This window comes from Diabrotica virgifera, chromosome 4 (assembly GCF_917563875.1).
Source record: "Diabrotica virgifera virgifera chromosome 4, PGI_DIABVI_V3a".
NCBI classification, from domain to species: domain Eukaryota; kingdom Metazoa; phylum Arthropoda; class Insecta; order Coleoptera; family Chrysomelidae; genus Diabrotica; species Diabrotica virgifera.
Genome location: NC_065446.1, coordinates 163,123,451 through 163,139,805, shown reverse-complemented (window position 1 = coordinate 163,139,805; position 16,355 = coordinate 163,123,451). Strand labels below are relative to the sequence as shown.

The window sequence follows — 16,355 nt, the reverse complement described above, 5'->3', positions numbered from 1 at the left end:
GTGGTAAGTTCAATGTTTTCAGAGAAACACGTGCTAAAACTAGATAACTCGAGTTATCTAGTTATAGCATTCAGTGTATGTCATATTCACCATTATTTCGATTAAATAATAGCTTGATAACTTATCTTGTCAAGTTTTAGCACTGAATATTAGTGGAATTTTGGTTTTATCAACTTTCGTCAATCATAAATACATACTTAACCCGTTTGAAGTGAGCTATCAAGGTTTTTCACAATATGGAGGCAAATAAAATACATCTTGTTAACTAGTTATCTCAAAAACGTCAATTTTGGAGTTATCAAGTTATCGTACTAAGGCGACGATATTATCTACATAGCTCCCCAAACGGCAATTATACTTTTGTCAATAGAATCAGATACAGTGATAATTCTTACAAGATTGTGATTCATTGTCACTGGACATTTAATATTGGTCAAAATTACGCGTCACCTTCTTGAAATTATTGTCGGGATAATCTAAATGGGTTTCGTATTTCATTTGCATATCGTTCGTAGGTAGTAAGCATTAATAGCCTTTGTAAAAAATACCGAAAGTGCACTTGTATATTTTTGTTATTTGTAGTTTTTGAAGGACAAGAAGCGTAAGTTTGAGCCTAGAAAGTGTTCGGGTTGCGCCCCTTGGACTTGGCGCCCGGGTGCCTCGCACCCCTTGCACCCCCGGGTTGAGACGGCCCTGGTCCGTTTGTATTAAATTCAGCGAAATTATCTTCCGACGGTAAGTAAACGATGTCCAAGTTTTTACAAGGTAAACTAAGATAACCATATTCTTTAAGCTGTTGCCTGTTTTCGAATGCCTTTACAAAGACGGATTTTGCGTATCCTTTTAAAAAGTATACATTTTTATGTCCATCGTTTTCTAATAATATTCCAACATGGGGATATTTGCCCCTATTGTTTACCGTAAAAGCAGAAACTTTATAAAATCCGGATGTTTCCATATTCTTCCAATTTTTAAAATAATTACAAAATTTTTCTTGGACCGCAATTATTTTCTCTTCTTTTTGGAGTAAAGATTTGTATTCGTCCTTAATTGCAATAGTTTTTTCGGTAAAATCAACTTTCCTCTTTTTAATTTCTATTTCTTCCAGCTCCAATTTCCGTTTGCTGGCACTTATTACGAGAACCGTCGAAAGAGGAGTAATTTCTTTAAAAGGGTATGGAAACAGTTTACTATTCTTGTTCGTTCGTGTTCGTAGAACCTGCGGTATAACATTATTTGTCTTTACCAACCCCAAATCGAAAATATTAATTTCTTTTGGAATTGCGGAAAATAGTGTCTTAGATCGAGTAAACAAAGTTTCTCCAGCCTTAATATAACATTTGTGCGTAACAGTCACATTATTTTCGTATTCATATAGGTAAAAAATGGGGGTTACTATACTTTCGACTACCGTGTTTCAACTACCATTCCAAGGTCACAAGCTAACGTAGGTAAGCATGCGCTAATATTTTAAATTGGTGTTCATGGTTAGGAGAGGAAAGAAAAAACAAAACTTTCTGATCTAAATAATATATTTTTAATAAAGAAGTAAAGACTTAACATTATTTTTAATATAAATACAAAGTTCTAAACACAAAATACAGCTCGTTCTTTATTTTTACTCGGCGTTGTTCTGATTTTGTCTAGTTAGGATTAAACTAAAACTAGACAAAATCAGAACAACGCCGAGTAAAAATAAAGAACGAGCTGTATTTTGTGTTTAGAACTTTGTATTTATATTAAAAATAATGTTAAGTCTTTACTTCTTTATTAAAAATATATTATTTAGATCAGAAAGTTTTGTTTTTTCTTTCCTCTCCTAACCATGAACACCAATTTAAAATATTAGCGCATGCTTACCTACGTTAGCTTGTGACCTTGGAATGGTAGTTGAAACACGGTAGTCGAAAGTATAGTAACCCCCATTTTTTACCTATATGACACAGAAGCCAACTGTCAATTCTTCTTCTGTCAACGTTCAATATTAACTGTCAATTCTTCTTCTTTTCCGTATAGTGCCTAACAGAACGTGACATTTGACGTATGACGTGACAAACGAAATAAAGAAGAAGAATTGACAGTTAATATTGAACGTTGACAGAAGAAGAATTGACAGTTGGCTTCTGTGTCACCGCCGCTTTCATTTGACACTCATACGTCACAATCGGACCAATAGCAACAAAGATATGCTGTAATGCCGTTTTGGCACTGCCGCCATCTTTGTTTTTTGTCTCAACTTATTCGTTACCCCCTCCACGTTCCGACGAGCCCTCTTACGTCAAAATCGGACCAATAGAAAAGAAGATATGACGTAATGCCCTTTTGGCACTGGCGCCATCTTTGTTTTTTGTCTCAACTTATTCGTTACCCCCCTCCCCGTTCCGACGACCCCTTTTACGTCAAAATCGGACCAATAGAAAAGAAGATATGACGTAATGCCCTTTTGGCATATTCCGATGCGCACGCCACATACTGCGTTCAACCCCATTTTTCATCCCCTTTCCAACGATACGTCACACGTCATCCTACGTTAAGCCGTTTGGCATTTATTAATATTTAAGGGTTGCGATTTAGGGGATGCGCCAGAACGCAGGTTGTCTATCTACTATTGAGCAAAAACAGTTACCGTTTAAAATCAAAATGACGGCTAACGCAACGGCGGAATTAAGTCGATATCTTAAATTTACACTACTATTGACCCTCCCTAAAGATTAGAAAAATAAAATTTGGGGCAGCTCGGCGTGCAAGGTTAGGCCTGTTATTTGTCTAACCCGACTGGACTATCCCTGCTATCTTTGGTATCTACCACATATGGAAATTGTTGTAAGGAAAAAAAGTTGGGAGTCTCGTCAAATGAAGCTACTCACGAAAAATTGCTTGTTAGTAGTAAATGGTGAAAATAGCCCTGGGATCTCTGATTATAATAGGAACCGAAGGTTTTCACCCCGCAATTTTTACAGAATGGATCGATTTGCTTGAAAATTTGAGAATACGTAGTGGATAGTCCAAGGATCAAAATCTGATGCCGAAAGGCGCTTTTACCATGAGGGTGGTTGCCACCCCATCTCGGAGGTGGAAATTTTTTATTACATTTTGACCGCAAAAGTTGATAAAAACATTTATTCTAAGCAAAAAATGTTCTATACATTTTTTTGATAAAATTAATAGTTTTCGATTTATTCGCTATCGAAAGTGTTAGTTTTGTATAGAAAAAATTAAATTTAGTCTCACTCAATTTTTGCCGTAGGAAATTGGATTTTCTACCAAAATACAAAAAATCGATATTCACTTTTAACTCCAGTTTTTTAAAAACTAATCATTCTAAGCCAGTCGAACTTCTAGAATCTATTAATAATACATAAATAAATAAGAATGAATAAGGCCAATGACTAGAAACACCGCCAACTGACATTATTATGCTTCCAATTGGATTTTTCCTTTTTTTTTAAATATATTGATTTTTTAACCGTAACTTTTTTATTTTTAATCTTTGAAAGTTTGGTAAAAAACAATTATGTAGGTTTTTATAAGATCTATAAGCCTATTAATATTAAATCTTTTTATAACTCTCAGTCGTGAAAAGAGGTGACTTTGAAAGGGTTAGTAAAGGTGGTTTTGCATGTTATTAGTTAAGTAATAAGTTTTAATTGTCAATAGCTCACTCAACTTTTGCCGTAGAAAAATTTTTTGCAAACCAAGTTCTTCAGAATTAAATAAGATATAATTTCATATTAAACATTTTTTTGTATTTTTGATGCTAATCTTAATATTTTGAAGAAAAAGCCATTTTTTTAAACTACAAAAATTCGTTATTTGCTTTTAACTCCATTTTTTTAAAACTAATCATTCTAAGCCGGACAAACTTCTAGAACCTATTAATAATATATAAATAAAAAAGACCAAATATGGTGAATGACTAATTTTAATTAGATTGGTGATTAAGGGGTTGCTTGCGATCACTTTTTCGCTGAAAAAATGGGGACTGACATTCTTTTCATTATAAGTCACTTAATTTTTGAGCTAGAGACTAGAGACTTCTTTTTTATTTCTAGAGATAGATATTCTTAAATACTTTAAATTGGTTTGAACAAGTTGTCCTCGAAAAATACATAGTTTTCCCGTCTTTTGACTTTGAAACTACAATATTTAACATTTGACGAAAAAGAGCCAACATATAATAAAATATAGCTCGATTACTATTGGTCTTAGAGAAAATTAAAAAAAAAACGGTTTTGTTAATTTTTTTAAATGGTACATTTTGTTTAGTAAAGTTGTTTCAATAAAACGAAAACTTTTGAAGTTATTAGCAGAAAACTTATATTAAAAAAACATTGATTTTTCGATATAAAACTAACACTTTCGATAGCGAACAAATCGAAAACTATCAATTTTATCAAAAAAATGTTAGAGCGTTTTTTGCGTAGAATGAACGATTTTATCAACTTTTGCGAGTAAAATATAATAAAAAATTTCCACCCCCAGATGGGGTGGCAACCACCCCCATGGTTAAAGCGCCTTTCGGCATGATATAGATTTTGATCCTTGTACTATCCACTACTTATCCTTAAATTTTCAAGCAAATCGATCCTTTCTGAAAAAATTGCGAGGTTTTGTCCTATTTTAAGCTTCATTACTTGGACTATAATGGATATTAAAAATAATTAACAAAAAACTATTGAATTTTTGAAGATCTACTGTTACTCTAGCTTTAAATGAATTCTCCATAGTACACTTGCGAGGAACAAAGTCGACAAAGTTCATTAGGGTTTGATTATTTATTTATCGTTTTTGTTACACGTGGTTACACGACGTTACACAGTTAAATATTGTTTATATTTGTATTGTGAAAATGGAAATTCCATCAGTTAAAGCAAAACGAACAACCAATGCCAGACGAGAAAAAAAATATTTTTGCAAGTGCAAAATTTTGAAATTCCTTTACTCAAATGAATTTTTCTTCTTAAAAATGACTAAGTTTACCTGGAAAATTAAAAAATGTGTTATGATATTAATGAATACATAAAATTATATAATAACTTATCGCACCAATTATTATTCTACATTAAACTCACAGAAACAATTAAATATATTATTCAATTTCCAAATTCTATTTAAAAATAAACATAAAACATTACAATCTTCACTTGCGAAGACGATGCGAATGGTTACAAGCACTCGTAGCGAGTTAGGAACGTTCGCAATTGTTGACCAAGAATGCCCAAGAGTGCCCAAGAATACTGAAAAACTCTATTTCGTTCGCATCGTTCAATCTTGCGAATGACATTTGTACTTACGAGTGGTCAAGGATAGCGCCCCAGGGCCTCGATTTTTTACCCTTCGCTTCGTTATCGAGCGTATTCGCTTCTTATCTGTTTAGTATACGTAGCGCATACGTTCGATAACGAAGCGAAGGGTCAAAAATAGAGGCATAGGGCCTGCGTATACTAAACAGATACAAAGCGAATACGTTTGATAACGAAGCGAAGGGTCAAAAATCGAGGCCCAGGGCCTCGATTTTTGACAATTCGCTTCGTTATCGAACGTATTCGCTACGTATACTAAACATATACGAAGCGAATACGTTCGATAACGAAGCGAAGGGTCAAATTCGAGGTCCAGGTTCGTGTCGGCTACGTGTAAAACCAGAAAGGGATGATCGATTTATTGCCATGGGTGCCTTCTGAATTGACACGAGGCAGGAGTTTAACTTCAATAATTCTTGAGGAATATTCCAGGTGTCACCGACACTCAGTGTAGAGTTAGGAGAAGATTTAAGGCAGCCACTTTGTCTCCCAGACAAGTTAACATAGGGCCCAAATTGAACGCACGTCAAAAACAACTTGACTTCAGTTTGCCCGAGAACATGTCAATTAGGACCTTGGTCAATGGAAAAGAGCTTTATTCTCTGAAGAAAGTCGAACGTTCCGGTAAACGTAAAGCAATGACAGAAGACGACGCGTCTCAGAGATCCGAAGAACTATTTGCTCAGTGCTGCAGTGTCAAAACAGTGAGCTATGGAGTTGGATCGTGTATGTTTTTGGGATGATATATCTTTAGAAGAAAAAGCAGAGCTTGTATTCGTGTCCGGTGGTGGTCGCGGAGAGTGTTTGACAGCGGATCGTTACATTACGGATATTATCCAATCGTGTCACCACACATCACCATGCGTTATGTGTTATGCGGCTACGCTATATGCGTCCAAATATTTGTCTTTAGAAGTGGGTAAAAACCGAAAGCTGGAAGACGTATTTGCTATGCGTGCATACTCACTATGCGCGCGCATCAAGCAAATATTGACGAACGAACCCTCCATACTTCGTTCTATGTGGCCGAATAAACATCCATTCGCATTTTACGTAACGTCAACGTCCCGTCAAAATATTCTGTAGTATAGTTTAAGGGGATGGGTACGTATTTTCGGCTGCAGTGCTATTCAAACGGGGATTAATTTTTTTCGAATCCTGAGAAAACTAATAACTATTTTTGAAAAATTTAAACGCAGAATTAAAATTTACGTTCTTACCGAGGGCCGAAAGTGCCTGAAAACTTCTATAATGTTTATTTTAATAAAATACAGGGGTGAAAAACTAAGAGAAAATGTAGTGTGATTGTTAATTTCAAATATCTTATTCAAAAAAACTTGTTTATTTATTCTAAGGGACTTTCGACCCTCAATAATAATTTACTCTTTCATTCTGCGTTTAAATTTTTTAAAAATATTTATTAGTTTTTTCAGGATTTGAAAAAATGACACCATGTCCGTGGTGATATTTTCCAAATCGAACATTAGCTATCTTTGTCATACAACGCACTGAGTCAAATAGAATGTGATGACAAGACAGTGACAGTTTTAACTATTTGACATAGCATCGGGAATATTTTGAGTTCTTGATTAAATAATATTTATAGTGTACTTGATAAATAATTGATTTAAGACGTGAACTTAATAAAAAGTTATTTATTGTTCATTATTTATGGAAGATTCAAGCAGAGAATACATCAGGATATATTCTGTGATCCAAGTAATTTTTTGTTAAAGATGTTCAAAATTTTAAGCGTTTCATAGTAACAATATATTATTAAAAAATCACTTTAACACTTTCCTTTTTTATCGATTGAGTATTAGTTTTTGTTGTACATATAAATTATTACAATCACTGAATACTTAGTTAGTGAAAAAATTATCACATCTATTAACTGAATTAATAATTTGCAATGCTACAAATAACAGTTATCTAAGAACATTCAAAAGCCATCTCTTTAAGGTTAATTATGACATTGTCAAGTAGAAAGACATTCTAGTAATGTTTAAATATCCATACCAGTGTGAATTTTACTAAACGTAATTTGCCGTGTAAAGACAGAAAAAGTAGGGATAGCCGTAAAATATTTGCGAATTATGTACCGATGGCCTTAAGCCAGGATATTCTCATACGTCGGCACCGTCACGGAACGTCCTGAGTTAAAATACACTACAAAATATTTTGACGAGAGGTTGCCGGTCCGTGACGGGGCGTTGACGTTACCTAAAATGCGAATCGACCTTAAGGCACACAACAAATAACACATATTAGGCTTGTTCCAACTCGACACAAAACCGTTCTTGAACCGCCACGCTCATGCGCAATAACGAACAATTATGCGCAGTAACACATTTTTCGTTACTGCGCGGTTCACGAACCGTTCAAGAACGGTTTTGTGTCGAGTTGGAACAAGCCTATAGCGAAGTGTAGAGCCGCCATAAGACTATTTTGTTCCTTAGGCCGGCAGTGCCGGTTTATCAACTGGGCGCATGGAGCGGGCGCCCAGGGGCCTGGGCCCCTGAGGGGCCCGTTCCTCTTAATTATAAAATAGTAAATTCGTTAAATAATCTTCATATTTTCCGAAAATAATCTGATACGCAGATACGCCAATACACTGCAAACGCCTATGTTCTATTGTTACATCCCTTCATGCCTATACACAGTGGCGTAGCCTAGCCCCACAGGGGCCCTCTGTCAATGTTTGTGGCGGGGCCCTTTTCCAAAAAATACAGGAAGTTGTCAGAAAGATGTCTCGAATTGTTCCAGGTTGGAAGCAACTAGTTATTTCAGAACTCTTCAAGGTATCTACACGTTTTTTTCGGCTTCTCCTCAAAGGTGGAATTTACTGAAAGAAAGCGGCAAATGTTGTGTAAAAAGGAAACTAGATGGTCTACCTGATTTGACGCTGTAAATGCATTATTTAAAAACTACGGATCCATCAAACATATTTTTTCCAGTTAAACAATAATAGAGATGAAAAATCAGCAGATAGAAATGAAGCCAGGGCACTGTACAATAAAATGGATACCTTTGAGACAGCTCTATTGCCACTGATTTGGGCAAGAATTTTGGAACTAGTGAATGCAACAAGCAAAACGTTAGAAACTGTTGACTTAAACGTGTCAATTGGAGTAGAATTAATGACACCTCTTTTGAGCTTTGTTTTGAGACGTAAGAAATAAGTTTAGCGAAATTGAACAAGAAGCGAAAACTTTCTTTTGCGAAGGCGAGGATATCTCAAACATCTACGATACAACTGACCTTCAAAGAATAAAGAATATAAAAACATTTTTCGAAGAAGCAGATGAAAGTCAAATCATTTTAAATGGGCAAGAGATATTTAGAATTGAAGTATTTAATGTTATATGCGACATTATTACTCAAGATCTTTTAAAGAGAATTTAATGCTACAAGCTACAAGGACGTAACATCAGCTTTTAGATGTTCTTTTACGCTAAATAAAGAAGTCAAGACGCCAATTAATACTTTATGCGAGAAATATAAAAAAGATGTTCATGAAACCAAAGAGAACTTGCATAATGAAATTACCCATTTTGTAACGTTATGCCAAAATTTAAATAAACATACATTTTATGAAAAATTTTATGTCGTCCAAGATGTAAAGGCAACTTTTCCTAATATATTAACTGCAAATTTATTTGACGATACTAATTTCTAATGCGTCAGGCGAGCGGTCTTTTTCGGCTTTAAAAAGAATAAAAACATTTTTAAGGTCAAATTTGGGTCAAGAAAACCTACACGCATTCTCACTATTGTATATAGAGAATGAAGAACTGGATAAACTGAAGTGTGATATAATTACATGGCAGTTTGCGAGTGACAAGTCAAGAAAAAAAGTGATCTAATTTTTGTCTTTACGTATTTTTTAGAATATGTTTTTTGTTTGCCATGTGTTGTTTTGTGATACTTTCTGCTTTTGATTTATGTTTTCATTTCAAATGTATTTTTTGGAATATTTTTTAGAATAATAGTCTCCCGTTTTATACCGCTGACGCGCCTTTGGGATTATAGCAGGGTAGTCTGCTATATCTAGGGCCTACGGTATACAAGGAGGGTAACAATGCCAGTGCTGCGCTTCAACCGCCTATTATTACCCCTGGTTTTATCCAAGATACTCATTTTATTCAGGCTGAGTCGACCTGGGGCCTATAGACATTTTTAAAATGTCTAGTTGTTCTTGTCGACGCGACGCTGGGATTTGAACCCCGGCCTACCAGCACGCGAGTCAAGCATACTACCGCCTGAGGTACGCCGGCCCGGGATTATTTTTTACGTTGGCTATTCTTCTTGCTTATCTAAAAAATATTTTATGGATTTTACAATAAACCTTTATACTTAATGCATGTGTTTTCTTGTTAAAAAACTGACAACGAATATCAATTAATGAGGCCCCTAAGCCTCCAGCGCCCAGGGCCCGAAGTTAGGTTAAACCGGCACTGTAGGCCGGCTACATAGGCGACGACTTCATGCTAAGGGTACAAACGCAGTGGAAGCAAGTTTCCGGTTACGTACACTTTGCGTCAATCTGAGTGATTATTTCGCACGTAAATGGTAATACAGCCAATACCGGTAATAGCGAGAAAAATTCTTCTTTTGCTAGAAGTTGCGTATCTAGCAAAATATTGTGTACGGAACTTCTAGCAAAATGTCGTCTTCTGATGACAATATGGTTGATTTCAATTCCGTTTTGACTAAACTGAAAAGAAAGGAAGTTGGTATACATTTTCTTAATTTATGGAGAATATTATCACCCATTTCCAAATTTTAGAAAAAGATAATGAAAGAAAGTAAAATATCGTTCTCCCTATTGTCCCAAATAGGGAGTCTTTCAAAAAACAGCAGCAATAAGTGCCTCCTTATTCATCATACAGTCACTAAACCCGCACGACAAAAAGCCGAAATTAACTAAATTCTCATTCGAGTAAAAGCGAGAACGCGGGTTAAAGCGAGTTTCTCGCACCAACCTGTTTTAATTATGTATTTGCACCTATGTATATTTAAATAGGTGCATTCATTCTGAAACGTATAAATTAGAACGATCAAAGAACAAACTGACCCCAAAAAAATAAAGGAAGGATGAAAATTTGGGAATAGGTAGTTGAAATTGTCTATTATTATATAAGAAAAAGTTTACAATTCTACATCCCGTCCATTTTATAAAAATGGAGGGGAGTACCCCCTCTCGAAGATGAAATATATACGTTCAAAATAAGTCCGGAATTGGATAAAATGACTACTTCTTAACAACTTTTGTTCTATAGAGTTTTTTCCCTAAGTCAATACTTTTCGAGTTATTTGCAAGTGAATATGTTCATTTTTAACAACATCTATCGTCTAAAAACGTGTTTTTAGACGATTTTTCGGAGATAACTCAAAAGGTAAGTATTTGAGCGAAAAAAATATTCTTAGCAAAAATATAGCTTATAAAAAACTGAAAAAAAATGGTGTATACTTGAGGTCTGTAAACCCAGTAGAAGCAGAGTTGTAGCTAATAAAAAGTAGGTTCTGCTTCATCAAATTCCAAATCGAATAGTTCAATATGAAATAACCCAAAACGGAGCACTTTTCGGGAAAAATTCATTACAACTTTCTTAAAGTGTTTAAAAAAGGTTTATTTTTGTTTTTGAAAAAAACTTGTAACATTAAAAGTAAGTGAGTTCCGTTCAAAATATTGTTGGTCCCTTTTATTTTTGGTAAAAAAATGGCGAAAATCACGCCCTAATTAGCATCACAAATAAATTTTATCATTACCACTTCACAAGTTACTTTGCTTATGTATTATTTATATTATCTGTAAGTTTCATCGGTTCAAAGTGCTTATTTTTGAAAAAGCTGTAGTTAAAATAGCTTGAACGGGTAACTAGTCACGAGTTTAGGCAAATTTTGAACAGCCATAGCATAACCAATTTTTGTCTAACAAGAAAACAAAAAAGCAAAACGTACATTTTATTACTCTTTAAAATTTTTGGTATTACTAATAATTTTGAAGTTAATTCCATGAACAATTCCACTTTTTTCAAAATTAAAAAAATGTTGTACTTTAAACCCAATTTTTTTCAAAAATAAGCACTTTGAACCAATTAAACAATAGATAATATAAACAATATATAAGTAAAGTAACTTAAGAAGCGGTAACAATTAATTTTATTTGGGAAGCCAATTACAGGATGATTTTTGCGATTTTTGTACCAAAAAATAAAAGGGTCCAACAATATTTTGAGCGTAACTCACTTATTTTTATTGCTAGAAGTTTTTTGAAAAACAAAAACAAACCTCTTTTAAACACTTTAAAGAAGTTGTAATAATTTTTTCCCAAAAAGTGCTCTGTTTTTTGGTTATTTCACATCGAAGTATTCGATTTGGAATTTGACGAAGAAGAACCTACTTTTCATTAGCTACAACTCTGCTTCTATTGGGTCTGCAGACCTCACGCATACACCATTTTTTCAATTTTTTATAAGCTATACTTTTACTAAGAATATTTTTTCGCTAAAATACCTACTTTTTGAGTTATCTGCGAAAAAACCGTCCAAAAACATGTTTTTTTGTTAAAAATGAACACATTCACTCGCAAATAACTCGAAAAGTATTGACTTAGTGAAAAAACTCATAGAACAAAAGTTGCGCTTAGAATTAATCATTTTATCCAATTCCGGGCCTAGTTTGAACGTATATTTTTTTACTCCGTGTTTCCCAATTTTTTAAAATAGAGGGGATGTATAATTGTAAACTTTCTCTTATATAATAATAGACAATTTCAACTACCTATTCCAAAATTTTCATCCTTCCTTTATTTTTTGGAGGTTTTCGTAAAATTTTGTATTCCCTGATCGGGCTAAATAGGCGAGGCAACGAAACATCAAACCTAGGAATTTTGTGCAGTAAGATGAATCGTCATGCAACTTTTTGCATTCGATTTGAGAGAGTGTCAGGCAATTTTGTGAACTAAATTGATCTCCAGCAAAAGTTTTTGTGCATGAGAAAATGCATTTTCAAAGTGCACCTCGAAGAGATGGAAAATGAAAAATTTAGAACTCAGGAAATATTGACAAAAATGAGTTCAATTTTTATACTTGCGGGTTTTGGAGGTCAATAAACATGAATTTCATAACGGCGATGGTCTCCGAGGTACCTGGTGCCCAGGGTTGAATACGTCGCCTGGGACGATCGAATAATTCGCGGGACAATAAAATAATTCGCGAAATGAAGATTGGATCGAAAAACTGAAAAATACGTGTTTATTATTTTTTAAGAAACTATTGAATGACACTAAACACGAACCCCCCCCCACTCCACCCCTTGGAGAGGGATTGGGGATAACCTTAATACTTTAAATGGAAACCCCCATTTGTTATTGCAGATTTGGATTGCTTACGTAAAAATACGCAACTTTTATTCGAGACATTTTTTCGAGTTGTAGATAGATGACGCTATAATCGGAGAAATCGATTTATCGTGATAACGTAGGTAAATTACAGAAACGGTCTAATACTAATATCTCGAGGAATAAATACACTTCCAAATAAGAAATCAAAAAATACGTGTTTAATATTTTTCAAGAACCTATCGAGCAACATTAAATACGATCCTCCACTCCACCCCCTGGAAGTGGGGTGGGGGGTAACTTTAAAATCAAATAGGAATCCTCATGTTTTATTGCAGATTTGGATTCCTCATGGAAAAATAAGTAACATTTATTCGAAACATTTTTTAGAATTGTTGATAGATGGCGCTAATAAATAGTGGTTTTCTGATTATAGTTACTTATTTTTACGTAAGGAATCCAAATCTGCAATAAAAAATGGGGCTCCTATTTAAGATTTTAAAGTTACCCCTCATCCTGCCTCCGGGGGGGAGTGGAGAGTCGTGTTTGATGTTATTCGATAGGTTCTTGAAACATATTAAGCAATTTTTTTTGGTTTTTTATTTGGAATATATATAATTTACCTGTTTTTATAATTTACCTATGGTATCAGGAATAATCGTTTTTTCGATTATAGCGCCATCTATCTACAATTCTAAAAAATGTCTGTCTCGAATAAAAGTTGCTTATTTTTACGTAAGCAATCCAAATCTGCAATAAGAAATGGGAGTTTCTATTTAAGGTTTTAAAGTTACCCCCGCCCCACCTCCAGTGGGTGGAGTGGGGGGGGGTCATGTTTAGTGTCCGATATATTAGTGAAAAATATTGAACACGTATTTTTCAGTTTTTTGATCCAATCTTCATCTTGCGAATTATTCGATCGTCCCGCAAATTATTCGATCGTCCCAGGCGACGAGTTCAACCCTGGACACCAGGTACCTCGGAGTCTATCGTCGTCATGAAATTCGTATTCAGTGACCTCCGAAACACCCAATTATAAAAATTGAACTCATTTTCGTCAATATTTCTTGAGTTCTAAATTTTTCATTTTTTATCTCTTCGAGAAGCACTTTTTTTGCCGGAGATCAGTTTAGTTCACAAAATTGCCGGACACTCTCTCGAATCGAATGCAAAAAGTTGCATGACGATTCATCTTACTGCACAAAATTCCTAGGTTTTGGGCTTTTTAGCGCTTAGTTGCTTCGCCTAAAAAGCTAATCTGCGCGAATTGCCCGTGAGCGGAAACTTGCTTCCACTGTGTTCGTACACTAAGTACACGAACAAAATTTCGTAACATTAAGAACATTCATGTAGAATTGTAAATATTTTACCTTATATTTTTAAATTCCCCTGCATATAATTATTCTTAATTATTATTACGAAAACGAAATCAGAGTTTCACACATATGGACCTACGTTGGCCCAGATGGGTGGAACGGATTGGGATTACTACGGTAGCCAGTCCGAAATACTTCTAACGTTGAATGTTTAAGGCCTAATTAAGTAAGAATAACATTCGCAATTTTGAACCAATTTTAATAGTTTGGTTCTTATGGGAAAACGGAAAAAAGAGATTATATATATTTAAAAGAATTTGTTTTAGCGTGGAAGTTGTAAAGGCAGTCGATTTTAAGACCAGAATCGCGACAGACGTGTTAATGGGGATAAGACGTAAAAAGACGCCTTAATATTATAACAAGCTGGTTCTAATTTTGATTAGACGCAATTAATTATCTCTAAATACATTTCTTTTTGAAAGAACAAGGACACGTAAATTTTAGTCGCAATTACACAAACAATTTTACATTTCGTCAATTTAATAGTATCAATAATTTAGTTATCTATTTTATTAATTAAAACTGTTAAACATCACACGGACTTTTATTATTACGATTGTCTTTAACGAATCCTACATTCATAACCTGTTTTCTCACATACAATAAATATTAAGTTATCTTTGTTATCTTCTTTAGTTACTAACTTTATTATAACTTTATTATGTATATATTTGATTGACAATGGTTGTATTTTATATGGAAATGCAAATTTAACTCAATTGGAGATATTGGATAAAATAGAAAATAAGTGTTTACGACTTTGTCTTGGATGTATACAAAGCACACCTACAAATATTTTAGAAATCGAAGCAGCAGAGCCTCCTTTGCATCTTAGACGGCAATTTTTGTGTGATGTTTTTATATCAAAACTCCTAGCACAGAAAAGATCTGAGAAAATACAAAACCTCAATTCAAAAATAGATAGTCCCTTCTGGCGACGTAAAATTAATCCCAAAGTAATAAGCAGTTATCAGCTATTAATCCAATTTAATAGCGAGGTTTACAGAAATGACATCCTTCCCTTTTATAATTGTGATTATAACCTATTAGAACTACAAATTCCTTATTATTATCTTAATATTGAACCACATGTTAATCAATTTAACATAAATACGTTTGTTGATCAAACAATTCTGAAAAGATGGCCGGAGTCCGATTGTATTTATACAGATGGATCCAAATTCGCTGAGTCTACGGGATGCGCCTTTTACCATTAAAATGAAAATCTATCCAAAAAATTTAAACTTTCAAATCAAATGTCTAGTTATACTGCTGAGCTCATCGCAATTCTTCAAGCTTTGAGGTATATTAATATCCATCACAAGAATAAGTTTATTATATTAACAGATAGCAAAAGTTCGGTAGACACAATAGTACAAACTAAATTATCAAGCACTTCATCAGTAGTAATTATAAAAATTTTAGAAACAATCCAGTTACTTACGAATACAGGTAAACAAATTTCTTTGGTTTGGATTAAGGCTCATTATGGAATTAACGGAAATGAAATAGTGGATAGACTTGCCAAGGATGCTACTACAACAGGGGAAACGATAGAAGAACCATTAATGCCAGTCACTGATCTACGACAATGGTTTAAGAAAAAACAAATGGAGCAATGGCAACTGGAATATGATATCTCTCTTAAAGGTATACGATTTCATGATATCCAACCAAAAATTTATAGAAAACCGTGGTTTAACGACATTACAAATCGCACTTCATTAAAACCTTAAATAGAGCAAGGAACAAACATGGTTTATATCTAGTTCACAAAAATAAACTAGGATTGGCCACTTCTCAAAACTGCCCTTGCGGGGAGTTGGGTACATTAGAGCATGTGATTTTCGATATCGCAAACTTCCAGATGCTGAATCAACAGTTATATAAGAATCTACAAACAGTAGGAGTTACTCTCCCCACCAATTTAAATTCCATTTTATGTACACGTTCCATTTTATGTATACAATTTGTATAAAATTGTTTAAAACCACTTAAAAAATATGAAAATTGATATTTAAAAAAAATATATAAAAAAATTCAAAAAAAATATATAAAAAAAAACAAAAAAAAACAAAAAAAAAACAAAAAAAAAATAATAAAAAAAAGAAATAAATATTAAAAAAAACAATAAAAAAAAACAATAAAAAAAAAACAAAAAAAAAAACAAAAAAAAAAGCAAAAAAAAATCACAAAGAAGGCCTAAACCTCCGCGAGGTTGAATCGGGTTTAGGTCTTAGCGCTGAAAAAAAAAATATTTTAATATCAATTAGTGGTTTAGTATCAGTATTTAATAATAGTGTTTAATATTAGTAAGCATTTTTAATGATA

General features: G+C 33.8%; 1 protein-coding gene across 1 annotated transcript in view; it reads left to right on the top strand.

Annotated features, from left to right (window-relative positions):
* The window catches only part of LOC114336768 (dynein axonemal heavy chain 10), an 863,661-nt gene that overhangs the window by 248,427 nt on the left and 598,879 nt on the right, over positions 1-16,355 (top strand). The window lies entirely within an intron of this gene.